The following is a 14,969-nucleotide window of genomic DNA, read 5'->3' on the forward strand; positions in this document are numbered from 1 at the left end:
TAGGAGGTGTGCGCTGGCGGGGGGTGGGGGAGTGGCTCACTCACTTTCGGCCGAGTCTTCAATCCTGGTTGGACGTGGGCGGCGCTGTCAGACAGCGTCCGCGCACTTCCGCCTGGATGACGCGGTACCGGAAGTGGGGAGTAGCCATCTTGCTACCCCCGGCCTGTCGCCGAGTACCTCCGACATCACCCACTGACACCAATTACATTCCAATCATGCCTATATTTAAGGGAGGGTCCCGCCGGGAAGACGCCATCCCCGGACGAAGGCATCAGCCGAAACGCGCGTCGGGACTGGCGTCTCCCCCATGTTGTCCACATGAATCCGGGTACGTAACACTACTTTCCTTCCATGCATCTGGCTATCTGCTGGTAATAGGACTCAGATCCTCGACTCTTTACCTGTATTTGCTTTAGATATACTACATTGTGTTACCAATCACACTTACGACTTACACTATACAACACTTGTTAAACTGTGTATCTTATATATGAATGATTTCATCCATGAGTATTGGCCACATATATTTGTTTATACTGTTTATAAACTCTACACAACAGGCAAATAGTGTTTTCAACCTGAGGATCTGCACCACCTGTACCGCCTATTTATGATGTGTTACTTATAGCCATATGCTTTTAAGACCGTCTAATACACAACAGTATTGACCCCGGGCCGTGTTACTCAGTTGTGATATCATGTGTTACCATTAATATTCATATACAACATGGGCTGATGCCAATTTACATTGTATGACTCATTTTTTAATTGTCCTGTTTCCTGCATTTGTCAATAAAGAAGTTTTTCTATTGTAATATCTTGAGTGTACTTGACCTCTTTTCTCTATAGGTTTCGTAATTCTTTGGCACGTAAAATGCGCCAAATGTTCCCATAGTCAATGGGAGTCCTAATTACATGTCAAAAACAGCTCAAAAAGCATGCACAAAACCCATAAAAGACGCCATTATTTTAAAAAGCGCTTCACAAGAAATGCTAGTATATTTGACACGTTTACACATAGGGTTTTTTTTTAGCACCGTGTTCACATGCCCTAAGGTCCCATGCACACAACCATAAAATCGCCCGTAATTACTGTCCGTAATTACGGGCCCATTCATTTCTATGGCCGATGGACACCTTCCCGTATGTCTACGGGAGTGTGTCCGTGCCATAGAAACCTGGCGAAAAAATAGGACATGTCCTATTTTTTCATTTTATGGACCGTCCGCGTAATTACGGGCATGGGCGTGTGCATGGAGCCTAAGGGAATTACTTTTAATTGACGTCTTGTTTCTATTGCGGGGCAGGGGAGAAGACAGAAGACTGCTGTAGGTGAGTATAAGTATTTTTATATTTTATACTACTAACTTCAATATTTATTTTTTTTTGCAGGTTCCGCTCGATATATTGAACTATGTTGTGGATTCGGTGGACTACTTTGATGATCTACGTTTTTTTTTTCAAATAAAATGGTGACAGAGGGTTGTGTGGGGAGTTCTTATTTCAATAAAAAAAATTATCTTATTCCTCTGGTTTTTAAAAAAAAAATATTTTACTAGTGCCTTAATAATGGCAGTTTTCTGTTTGACTACGTCTATTTCTAAGGCGAGGCTTAGTGCTAGCCAGTAAAAAAGGCTAGCACTAACCCCCCATTATTACCCTGGTACTCATCGCCACCAAGGGTATCGGGAAGAGCCAGGTACAATCCAGTACATGACCATCTGGAGTGATGGTTGGTCACAGGGTTGGCAACAGACTGATATTACGAGGCTGGGAAGGGCAAAAAACATGGCCCTTGCAATGCTAGGCTGTGGCTGCTTTATTGTATCTGGCTGGTTACGTATCTGGCTCCTGATACCTAGAAATGGAGTTCTGATGGTAGCTTCCTCGGAATACTCTCTGTTGAAAAAGTGGAACATCTCTCCGCAGGGCTCTCTGCATCTTCGATCTACAGCTTCTGCACCTTCCCGCATCAAGGAAGACTGGTCTACTGCCGGGCAGTCAGGAGACATTGCTTGAAACTTGTACCTGTATTTTCAGGTTTGCTAGTAACCTATTGTCATAGTGTAAGCACAAGGATCCAATCTGTATCCTTTCCTGTTCTTCTTTCCCTTTGTTCTTTCCACCCGATGATGCGGCGCGCTGGTGCATCAAGACTTTGTCTTTACTTTTTTATGTTTGAGTTTTATATGGTACATTTTGTAAGTGATTTCACTTTTTTTTTTTCTTTCAGGGATATTCTGTCATGGTCAATTTGTATACTATTTTATGTTATCTGATGTCATGTATGGTGCTGTGTCAATCTGCAGATTAGGTCTCATGCACGTCCGTTTAGCTCCCCTTTTCTGAAAGTTAAAATGCTGTGAACTATCTCCTCCATTATTGCACATCGACTGAATAGTCTATTTAAACTCAGTTCACTGTGTATAGAGGCTCGTAACCTAAAGTGCGATGTTTTATTAGTTCATCAAACTCAGTTCCACAAATCCAAGGCTCCTGCATGCATGAATAAAGCCTTCCCACATATTTTCACGACCTCTGCTGGTGTTAAACCGTAAGAGAGTACTTATTGCTATTAAGAGTTCTGTGGCCTTCACTCTCAATAATGCCATAGCGAATCCTTTGGGTTGTGTTCTTATCTTGGTCTGTGATATTACATAGTACATTTGAAAAAAGACATGTCCATCATGTTCAACCAAGGGATGGGAAGAGAAAAATTTCTAGACTATATTAACAATGTAAAATACACTTTAGTTAATGTATACTTCCCAAACAACAGACACAGATAGAAGTTAAACAAGGCCGCCTACTTCCGGCGCGCACATGACCAGACGCGAGTAGAGAGAGCTCCGCTCACCCGACTCAAAAAACCGGGGTCCCAAGGATCTAACTTCAGTTCACAGGCTACGGGCCGATAATCTTACTTACCGGCTTCTCTCCGGCGTATGGAGAGATTCCTGGTGAAAACCGGGACCCCAGGCATCACTTCGCAGGCCCTGCAGACTGAAGATGCGCTGCCGTTTGGGAAAATGGCGCCTGAGCCAGCCAGGACCACGAGCTCGCACTCCGCATCGCAACCTCCTCTGGTGCAACCAGCCAGGGAAGAAGGTGAGCCTGACACTCTCCTTTATAACATGGACATTTCTTGCAAAACCTTGGCCATAGAAGTGGCTAAACTCATAGCCCCAGATATTACAGCTTCTTTGAAAGCGGCAGTGTCGAAGTTATTACATCAATTGTAGTCTGATGTCTCAGTTCATACGGAACGTATTACAGATTTGGAACGTCTCAGTTGAATGGAAGATGAGTTGGCGGGAACGCAGGCGGAGGTGCAGAGGGTGCTTGCCTCTAATCTCCAGCTTGTGGATAAAGTGGATGACCTGGAGAATCGCTCGAGAAGGAGCAATCTGCGCATTATTGGTCTCCCAGAATCTATACCTGCAGGCCAGTTGCTAAAGTTGTGTGCGGTGGAATTGCCTCAGGCGCTAGGTTTGCCTTCCCCGCTGAGAGCGGAGAGAGCTCATAGAGTTGGTCCGATGAGGGGTTCTACCCAAGATGGCGCCCCAGCAAGACCGCGGCCTGTTATTGTAAAGTACCTGGACTATGTGGATAAATCAAATGTGTTACAGGCCTATCGACGATCCTCGGAATACGAGGCCATAGAATCTTAATATTTGGAGATTACTCTGCTGATGTTACACGCAAGCGGCGTGCTTTTAGCACGGTCTGTTCACTCTTGGTCCAGAAACGCATTCATTTTTCTTTAATGTTTCCAGCCAAGGTTTTTGAACCAGGTGGTGGGGTGGATTCGTTTTATTTTCCGCGGGAGGCGGCTAAATTTGTGGACAGTTTGCCCCGAGCCAATAATGGCGATCTTCAGTCACACAGAGATGGACTGCCTCACAGGGGTCGTTGCAGACACAGGAGTTCCAGGAGGGGCCTTACTTCTTCTTCCCCGGACTGAAGGGAGATGTCCAGACGGTGACGGAGGGAGACTCATGTTATTTCCAGTTTCAGAATGTTTGCTTCAAAATTGTCCTACTTACCTGTGTTTCTGTTGATAATGTTTACTGGATACATGGGAACCTGAAATTTCACCACTCTTTTTTTGCGCCCTAAATCTACGCCGTTTACCGTTTGGTATAAATAACAGAATAACTTTATTCAAAGATACGAAATTTGTATAGATTTTGTATGTTTTACTACTTACACAGTAAAAACACTTTTTTTTTTTCAAAATTATTTGTTCTTGCGTCTCCATATTTGAAGAGCCATAACTATTTTATTGTTCCGCCGATGCAGTTGTATGAGGGCTTTTTTTTTGCGGGAAGACTTGTAGTTTTTATTGGTACCATTTGAGAGTAGATGCGACTTTTTGATCACTTTTTATCACATTTTTTTAAAGTCAGGATTAACAGAAAACAGCAATTTTTCCATTGTATTTTATCTTATTTTTTACGGCGTTCACCGTGCGGGTTTAAATAATGTAATAGCTTTATAGTCTGGGTCGTTACGGACGCGGCGATACCAAATATGTGTAACTTTTTTGCTTTATTGTGTTTTTTTTTATAGTAAAGCATTTTGTAAGGGGAAAAAGTGGGTTTTTAATTTTTTTTTTCTCACATTTTTTTTTTAATTAACTTTATTCAACTTTTTTTAACTTTTATACTAGTCCCACTAGGGGACTTCACTATGCGATTATACGATCGCTATTATAATACAGTGCAATACTATTGTATTGCAGTGTTTAACTGCCTGTCCGTTTAAAACGGACAGGCATCTGCTAGGACATGCCTCTGGCATAGCCTAGCAGGCATTCACTACAGGCAGACGTGGGGGCCTTTATTAGGCCCCCGGCTGCCATTGGAGACACAGACACTCGGCGATCTTATCGCCGGGTGTCGGTGGGAGAGTGGGAGCTCCCTCCCTCTCTCCAAAACCACTCAGATGCGGTGCACGCTATTGAGCACCGCATCTGAGGGGTTAAACGGGTGAGTTCGATACTAATATCGATCTCACCCGGTCGAGCAGGGACGCCCCCAGCCCTCAGCTACCTCTGGCAGCTGAGAGCAGGGAGATTTGACAGCTCCCTGCTCTGTTTATTTATTCGAATGCAGCGCCGTGGAATGGTGGCGCTGTAGAATAAAGCCCACTAATGACCGCCGTGAAAAGGCTTATCGGCGGTCATTAAGGGGTTAATAACATTTTTACAACTTTATGTTAAAAAAAAAAATGTAAGCAATAAAAAAAAAAATTTGGTATCACTGCATCTGTAAAAGTCCAAACTATTAAGATGTTACTTAAAGAGGCTCTGTCACCAGTTTATAACTGCCCTATATCCTACCTAATCTAATATGCGCTTTAATGTAGATCTCAACAGTTTTTTGTTTTCTTTAAAACGTTTATTTTTGGCCAAGTTATGATAATTTTTAGTTTTATGCTAATTTGTCCTTAATGGCCAACTGGGTGCTTTTTTTTTTAACTTTTCACCAAATGGGCATTGTAAAGAAAAGTGTTTGACGCTGACCAATCACTTCTCTTCATTCATGCCCAGCTTGTATCACATCCCAGCGTCATCTCGCGAGATCACGCTGTGACAGGACTTCCTCCCACTTGTCCTTCACTGGAGCCATGGAAGACTAAACAGACATCGCCTCCAGCCACTGCAGATTTGGATAAACGTCCTGGCACGGCTGGAGGCGATGTCCGTTGACTCTTCCGTCGCTCCGGTGAAGGAACTGTGGGAGGAAGTCCTGTCACAGCGTGATCTCGTGAGATCACGCTGTGCTGTGAAACAAGCTGGGCATGAATGAAGAGAAGTGTATGATGCTGATTATACAGAGTCATATATTTTTCTTTACAACGCCCACTTGGTGAAAAGTAAAAAAACGCCAAGTTGGGCATTAAGGACAAATTAGCATAAAATTAAAAAAGATCATAACTTGGTAAAAAATAAACGTTTAAAAAAAACAAAAAAACTTGTTATCTACAATAAAGCGCCTATTAGATTATGTAGGATACAGGGCAGTTATAAACTGGTGACAGAGCCACTTTAAATTAACAGGCAGGGTAAACACTATAGAAAAAAAAATCAATTGCAGTTTTCTTTGGTCACCTTGCATCCTAAAAAATGGAATACAAAGTGATGAAAAAGTTGTATATACCTGAAAACTTTAATAATAAAAAACCACAGCCCACCCTCCAAAAAAAACGGGCCCTCACACAGCTCTTCTGACAGAAATATAAAGTTATGGGACTCAGAATATGGCAACACAATTTTTTTTAACAAATTGTTATTTTGCAGAAGCAGTAAATCATAAAAAAAACTTATAAAAATATGATATCGCCATAATTGTACTGTCACGCAAAATAAAGTTAATGTGCAATTTTTATTGTACAGTGAAATGCTAAACTGAAGAAAGTATGGCAGAATTTAGTTTTTTTTTCAATGCCACCCAACAAAATATTTTTTACAAGTTTTTCAGTACATTATATGCTACATTAAATAGTACTATTAAAAACAAAAACACAAAAACAAAAACACAAAAACAAAATAACAAAAATTGTCTGTGTCCTTAAGTGGCGGAATTGCTGTGGAATTCCGCTGCGGACAGTCCGAGGTGGAATTCTCCAGCGGCCGTTTTTTACATTTGTTTCAATACATTTTTAGGCAAGTTAGTTCAGACATTGCGGAAAACTCCGCTGCGGACCATAGGCTGCGTTGCAGAATTTTCCCTCCGCAGCATGCACTGTCTATTGCGGAGAAGAAGTAGAATTTCACTGCGGATTTCAGCCTTTGCAATGCAAAAACTGAAATATGTGGCAAGTCCGCTGTCTTTTCTGCAACATCTGAATTACCTGTCAAATATGCAAATGTTGGTGCAGATTCATTACGTCATTTCCCCAAATCTGCACCAACATTTGCAGGGGAAAAACTCTGCCACATGTGAACATGCCCTTAATGTCTGCAGAGGCTGCTGTGGTGAATTCTGAGAAGTGTCGGCTTTCCTCTAGGCACTCTACAGTAATCTGATGTAGGAAAAATCTAACTACCGCTTAAGAACAGGACTCCAGTTAACCCCTTAAGGACGCAGCCTAGTTTGGGCTTAAGGCTCAGAGCCCATTTTTGAAATCTGACATATTTCACTTTATGTGGTAATAACGTTAGAATGATTAAACCTATCCAATTCTGAGATTGTTTTCTCGTGACACATTGGGCTTCATGTTCGTGGTAAAATTTGGTCGATATATTCAGTGTTTATTGGTGAAAAATTGCAAAATTTTGAGAAAATTTTGAAAAAAAAGCATTTTTCAGAATTTAAATGCATCTGCTTGTAAAAAAGACGGTTATACCACCCAAAATAGTTACTACTTCACATTTCCCATATATCTACTTTAGATTGGCATTGTTTCTTGAACATTTATTTTATTTTTCTTGGACGTTACAAGGCTTAGAACATAAACAGCAATTTCTCATATTTTTAAGAAAATTTCAAAAGCCTTTTTTTTAAAGGTACATGTTCAGTTCTGAAGTGGCTTTGAGGGGCCTATGTATTAGAAACCCTGATAAAACACCCCATTTTAAAAACTAGACCCCTCAAAGTATTCAAAACAGCATTTAGAAAGTTTTTTAACCCTTCAGGCATTTCACAAGAATTAAAGCAAAGTGGAGGTGAAATTTGCAAATTTCATTTTTCTTGCTGAATTTCAATTTTATTCAATTTTTTTCTGTAACACAGAAGGTTTTACCAGAGAAATACTACTAAATATGTATTGTACAGATTCTGCAGTTTTTAGAAATGTCCCACATGTGGCTCTACTGCGCTCGTGGACTAAAACACAAGCCCCAGAAGCAATTTGAGGCCTCTTTTTTATTAGAATATATTTTAAGGAGCATGCCAGGTTTGAAGAGGTGTTGAGGTGCCAAAACAGTAGGAATCCCCAAATAGTGACCCCATTTTGGAAACGACACCCCTCAAAGAATTCATTTATGGTTGTTGTTACCATTTTTACCACACAGTTTTTTCACAGCACCTATTTGAATTGGGCTGTGAAATTAAAAAAATGAAATTTTTTCCAATAAGATGTAATTTGTGATCAAAATTTCTTATTTTCACAGGGAACAAAATACCCCATTTTGTTGCCCAATTTGTCCTTAGTGCGGCAATACCCCATTTGTGGTGATAAACGGCCGTTTGTGCCCATGGGAGGGCTCAGAATAAAAGGAGCGCTATGTGTTTGTTGGAGTCCAGATTTTGCTGGATTGGTTTTCGGGTGCCATGTCACATTTGCAGAGCCCCAGAGTTATCAAAGCAATGAAAACCCACCAGAAGTGACCCCATTTTGGAAACTACACCCCGCAAGGAATTCAAATATGGTTGTTGTTGCAATTTTTACCGCACAGTTTTTTCACAGCACCTATTTGAATTGGGCTGTGAAATTAAAAAAATGACATATTTTCCAATAAGATGTCATTTTTTATCAAAATTTCTTATTTTCACAGGGAACAAAAGACCCCATTTTGTTGCCAAATTTCTCCTGAGTGCAGCAATACCCCATTTGTGGCGATAAACTGCCGTTTGGGCCCATGGGAGGCCTCAGTAGTGAACGAGCGCTGTGTGTTCTTTGAAGTGCAGATTTCGCTGGTTTGGTTTTCGGGTGCCATGTCGCATTTGCAGAGCCCCAGAGGTATCAAAGCAATGGAAACCCACCAGAAGTGACCCCATTTTTGAAACTACACCCCTCAAGGAATTCATTTATGGGTAATGTGACCGTTTAGACACCATACTTTCTTCATAGAACTTATTTGAATTGGGCTGGGAATTAAAAAAAAATATATTTTTTCCAATAATATGTCGTTTTAGCTCAAAAATTCTTATTTTCACAAGAAATAAAATAATACATTTTGTTGCCCAATTTGTCCTGAGTGCGGCAATACCCCATTTGTGGTGATAAACTGCCGTTTGGGCGCATGCGAGGGCTCAGAAGAAAAGGAGCGCTTTTTGTTCTTTGGAGTCCAGATTTTGTTGGATTGGTTTTCGGGTGCCATGTCGCATTTGCAGAGCCCCAGAGGTATCAAAGCAATGGAAACCCACCAGAAGTTACCCTATTTTGGAAACTACACCCTTTAAGGAATTCATTTATGGGTGTTGTAACCATTTTGACCCCATAGTTTTTTCACAGAACTTATTTGAATTGGGCTGGGAATTAAAACAAAATTATTTTTTTCCAATAATATGTAGTTTTGGCTGAAAATTTCTTATTTTCACAAGAAATAAAATACCCCATTCTGTTGCGCAATTTGTCCTGAGTGCAGCAATACCCCATTTGTGGTGATAAACTGCCGTTTGGGCCCATGGGAGGGCTCAGAACGAAAGGACCACCATTTGGCCTACTGGGGATTTTCTGGTGCGAAGTCATGTATGCAGAAGCCCCTGAGGTACCAGTACAGTTGAAACCCGCAAGAAGTGACCCCATTTGAAAAACTACACCCCTTAAGACATTTATCTAGAGCTGTAGTGAGCATTTTGACCGGAGACATACAACCCATAAACTGTAATGTGGGTTCTCCCGGGTATGGCAATACCCTACATGTGGCTGTTATCAGATGCCTGGGCACACGGCAGAGCCCAGAGGGGAAAGATGAGGGGGATAAGCTGTGCGGAGTACATCAGGGTAAGTAAAATTGGGGTAAATTATAAACCAAGGGATGTATGATACATTTTAAAACACTCTTGAATACAGAGCTCTGGTTTTTCGGGACACGTGTCACATTGATATATTGTGTCCTCCCTTATCCCCCTCTTATAGCAGACTTTGCACCTCTTTTTGACTTTTTCCCTTCTTGCCAGTTTGGGGAACTTCTCCTGGAAAGTGTTGCCCTGGTACGATGCGTGTGGCCTCGCTTCCAGAAGTACTGGTTGCCCCCCCCCCCCTTCCTGGTCCCTAAAGAATAGGTTCTTGATAACCACCTCTTGAAATTCCAGGAAAGTTCCCCTCTGGCCTGTACATCGACGTAGCACGTACACATTGTACAATGCCATCAGTATGAGGTGCCCGGGCCAGCTTCTTATACCACACCGCATGGCGCTGTAGGGCTTCAGGACTTGATCTGACAAGTCCACCCCTCTCATGTACCAATTGTAGCCCAGGATGCAGTCTGGTTTGGGGGTCTCTGTACTGGTACCTCGTACAGGTACATGGGTACTGGTGTGACATCTCTCTTGTCTTGTACTTGACACACAATATGTTGCTGCTAGAATGTGCCCTGCTTTCACCCCTTCTTTTTTGCCCTGCAGAGTCTTAGGGAGGCCTCTCCGGTTTCTTCTAGCAGTGCCGCATGCCACAGGACTGGAAGCGAGGCAGTTGAAGAGTGGGACGATGGTATAAAAATTATCCAGGTAGAGGTGGTAACCCTGGTCCAACAGTGGGTGCACCAAATCCCACACAATTTTTTCATTAACTCCCAGTAAGGGGGGGCATTATGGGAGTTGAATAGTGGTGTCCTTCCCTTTATATATCCTAAATTTGTAGGTATAGCCTGATGCACTCTCGCACAGCTTATACATGTTCACGCCATACCTTGCCTTCTTACCCGGCAGGTACTCGCAGAATTGAACCCTCCATTTAAAATCTACCAAGGACTCATCAATAGAAATACACTTCTCGGGGGTGAATGCTTGGGAAAACCGGGCACTGAAACGGTCTAATAGGGGTCTCCGTTTATACAAACGGTCAAAACTGGGGTCATCTCGGGATGGGCACGGCTCATAATGTAAGAAGCGAAGTATTGCCTAATTTATTTATTTTTTTAGGTTCTAGTTCAGTTCTGAAGTTGCTTTGAGGGGCCTATATATTAGAAACCCCTATGAAACACCCCATTTTAGAAACTAGACCCCTCAAAGTATTCACAACAGCATTTAGAAAGTTTATGAACCCTTTAGGTGTTTCACAGGAATTTAGAGCTAAGTAGAGGTGAAATTTACTTTTTTTTTTGTCAGAAAATCCTCTTTATACCATTTTTTTTATAACACAAAAGGTTTTACGAGAGAAACGCAACTTAATACTTAATGCCCAGATTCTGCAGTTTTGAGAAATATCCCACATGTGGCCCTAGTGCGCTAATGGACTGAAGCACCGGCCTCCGAAGCAAAGGAGTACCTAGTGGATTTTGAGCCCTCCTTTTTATTAGGCACCATGTCCGGTTTGAAGAGGTCTTGTGGTGCCAAAACAGTGGAAAACCCCCAAAAGTGGAATTCATTGTAGTTTTCTTGGGGTGAATGCGGCTTTTTGATCAGTTTTTATTCTATTTTTAAGTGGCGTGGTGACTAAAAAACAGCAATTCTACTATTGCTTTTTTAATATATTTTTTTTACGCTATAAATTACATATTCACTTTATTCTGCGGGGCAATACGATTACGGCGATACCAGATGTTTATAGTTTTTTTTAATGTCTTATGGCGTTTGCACAATAAAATAAGTTTTGTAAAAAATCATTCACTTTTTGTGTTACCTTATTCTAAGAGCCATAACGTTTTTATTGTTCCATCAAGAAAGCCGTGCGAGGACTTATTTTTTGCATAACGAACTGCAGTTTTGATCAGTACCATTTTTAGGTACATGCGACTTTTTGATCTCTTTTTATTCCATTTTTTGGGAGGTGAAGTGACCAAACAATTGTGATTCTGGTACGGTTTATTATTATGTTCTTTTACGGCGTTCACCGCGCGGGATAAATAACGAAATAATTTTGTAGTTCAGGCCGTAATGGACGCGGCGATACCAATTATGTATAGTTTGTTTGTTTATATATTTTTATTAATAATAAAGGACTGATAAGGGAAAAGGGGGGATTTTTACTTTTAAAACTTCTATTTTCTTATTTTTACACATCTTTTTTTAACTTTTTTTTTACTTTATTACTTTGTCCCACTAGGGGACATGAGGGCAGGAGGCCCTGATCGCTAATCTAATACACTGCACTACATGCGTAGTGCAGTGTATTAGAGCTGTCAGCTACTCACTGACAGCAAGCATAGTGGGTCCTGACTTCGTCAGGACCCACTAGGCTTCCGTCGATGGCAGAGCCGGACGCCATTGTTTGGTGTCTGGTTGCCATAGTCACTATCGCGTAGCAGGCTGGCGATTGTAGCTTAAACCCTAAAAAGCAGTGATCACTATTGAACACGGCTTTTCAGGGTTTAATCAGCGTGGACACAGCGATCGGTCCCCGCTGTAAGAGCTGCGGCAGCTGCTGTACGAGACAGCAGCTGTCACAGCTCCTGTATGTGTCGGGAGGACGGCCGAAATGGGCGTTACTCCCGCGACGTACTATTCCGTCGCTGAGCGCGAACGTATTGGTTAGCGCGACGGAATAGTACGTCGCTGAGCACGAAGGGGTTAAGCTGTTATGCCATGTTCAGACGTGGCGGAAGTTTTCCGCTGCAAATGTTGGTGCAGATTCGGGGCAATTACGCAACAAATCTGCAGCAACATTTGCATATTTGACAGGTAATTAAGATGTTGCAGATATCACAGCGGACTTGCCACAGATTTCAGTTTTTGCATTGCAAAGGCTGAAATACGCAGTGAAATTCCGCTTCTTCTTCGTAATGTAATGAGCATGTTGCGGAGGGAAAATTCTGCACCGTAGCCTCATTTCCGCACAGTTATTTTCCACAAAGTCTGAACTAAGTTTCCTAAAAATGTATAGAAACAAATGTAAAAAACGGCTGCTGCAGAATTCCACTGCGGGCTGTCCTCAGCGGAATTTAACAGCAATTCCGCCACATCTGATTGTGCCCTTAGGGACATATCTGTCAACAAGCTAGTCGACAGTCACCAGTCGCAAACAGCAGAATTGTGAATGCAGCTCTGGATCATAATATATTCTATAAGGCAGGGCCAAGATACATAATGAAATAAGTACTGTATCTACAAACATACTGAACAATCAAAAATCAGATATTAGCTGTAAAATGTAGTGTAGACATGCTTTCTGGCTGGATTCCCCAGTGAAATTTTAGTTTCTGTTTTCACTTGTATTTATCATTTAATTGATCTATTTATTTTTTAGAAAACAAGAGAAATTTTCCAGAGATGGGAAAAAGATAATGAAACCTAAATCAAAATCTTAACCAAATATTCTAAATAATCCAATCTTCAATATAAGCAAGTTAATTTTTTTACTATCCTCCTTACTCTAAGATAAAGCTACCTAGTATTCTGCATGTCTCATGAAGGCCCCGCTAACGTTTTATTGCACGCCCGGCTGCGGGTAGAATAATATTCTACTACATGGCAATTAGATCACTTACAGCAAGGTCAAGGTCATAAACATTAACGTTACTCAAGTGTCCTTACAGTGAATAGACATCACTACCAGCCAGGACGTGATGTCTATTCAGAATCCTGACACTTCGGTAATGTTTGTGTGAGATTTACAGCAAGGCAAGCGTAATCTCGTTTTAAATTACAGTATACAGCGTAATCTCGTGAGATTACGCTTGCCTTTCTGTAAATCTCACACAAACATTACCGAAGTGTCAGGATTCTGAATAGACATCATGTCCTGGGTGGTAGTGATGTCTATTCACTGTCAGGACACTTGAGTAACGTTAATGTGTGTGTATGGGGCTGCACATAGTGATCTAGCTAGATCACTATGTGCTGTGTAAATGAATGGGGAGAAGTGTATGACGCTGATTGGTCAGCGTCATACACTTCTCTTCACAACGCCCACTTGGTCAAAAAGTAAAACACGCCCAGTTGTTCATTAAGAAAGTCATTAGCATAAAGCTAATGTAGGTCATAACTCCGTCAAAAATGATAGTTTTTCTAAAAGAAAAAACACTGCTGTAATCTACATTACAGCGCCGATCACATTATGTACAAGATAGGGCACTTATAATGTGGTGACAAAGCCTCCTTAACAGAGGCAGAGTGAAGGCAGCGCTGGGGGCTTCATTAGGCCCCTGGGCTGCCATAACAACCATCATCACCCCCCATCTTGTTGCGGGGGGGGGGCGATGAGCTGTCGGAGGGGGCTGCCCCCCTCTTTTCAACGCCTCAGATGCTCCGGTCTGACGGCAGCATTTGAGGGGTTAAACAGCCAGGAACAGCGTGATCACTGCTCCTGGCTGTTAGTCCTAGGTCTTGGCTGTAAAACACAGCCGACACCTGCAGCATATGGAGCGCGCTCAAAACATCACACCCCGCACCTGGACGTACCAGTGCATCCTGGTGCGCTAAGGGGTTAACATAGCTGGTCGTTAAAAATACCATAAAACCTCAAATATTAACAGTTTGGTAATATGAAAACCCTGATTTCCGTTCATCCATTCTGCACCTTACTGGCATATTTGAAGGGGGCCTATGTAATGCGTGTAAAAGGTATATATATATATATATATATATATATATATATATATGTATATATATATATATATATATACACACCTACAAAAGAAAAAAAAACCATGACACCAAACATGGTCATAGATATTAACCCCTTCCCGCAAAATGACGTGCCTGGTACGGGATTGCAAGTGACTTAGTGTAATCCGACGTACCAGGCACGTCAGTACTTTAAACTGTCACTGTGTCAAGCTACACCGTGACAGAACCGGCAACTTAGCTCTAAAGCAGAGTTGCCGGGCAGGAAATGCCGGAATGGGACCAATCAGAATGGGCTCGTGCCAGGGAACGATGATTGGCCAGTCTGTACTGTCATCAGACCTGTCATAGCCTGTCATTACCTGTACCCAGCTGCATACCCCTAGATTGCCCACTGCCCGGGGTCACGGTTAGTTAGCAATAGCATCTCTCATTTAGAATTTGGTAGGTATAACGGTTCTCATCGGTTTGTTTGTGGATCCTCTGTGTCGTCTGGGAGATGGTGCTTGGAACCCAGGGCAACGCTTGGCAGAGCGGGTTTAGAGGCGGTCGGATGGTGAGGCCAGAAGTCAG

This window comes from Rhinoderma darwinii, chromosome 1 (assembly GCF_050947455.1).
Source record: "Rhinoderma darwinii isolate aRhiDar2 chromosome 1, aRhiDar2.hap1, whole genome shotgun sequence".
Taxonomy (NCBI): Eukaryota; Metazoa; Chordata; class Amphibia; order Anura; family Rhinodermatidae; genus Rhinoderma; species Rhinoderma darwinii.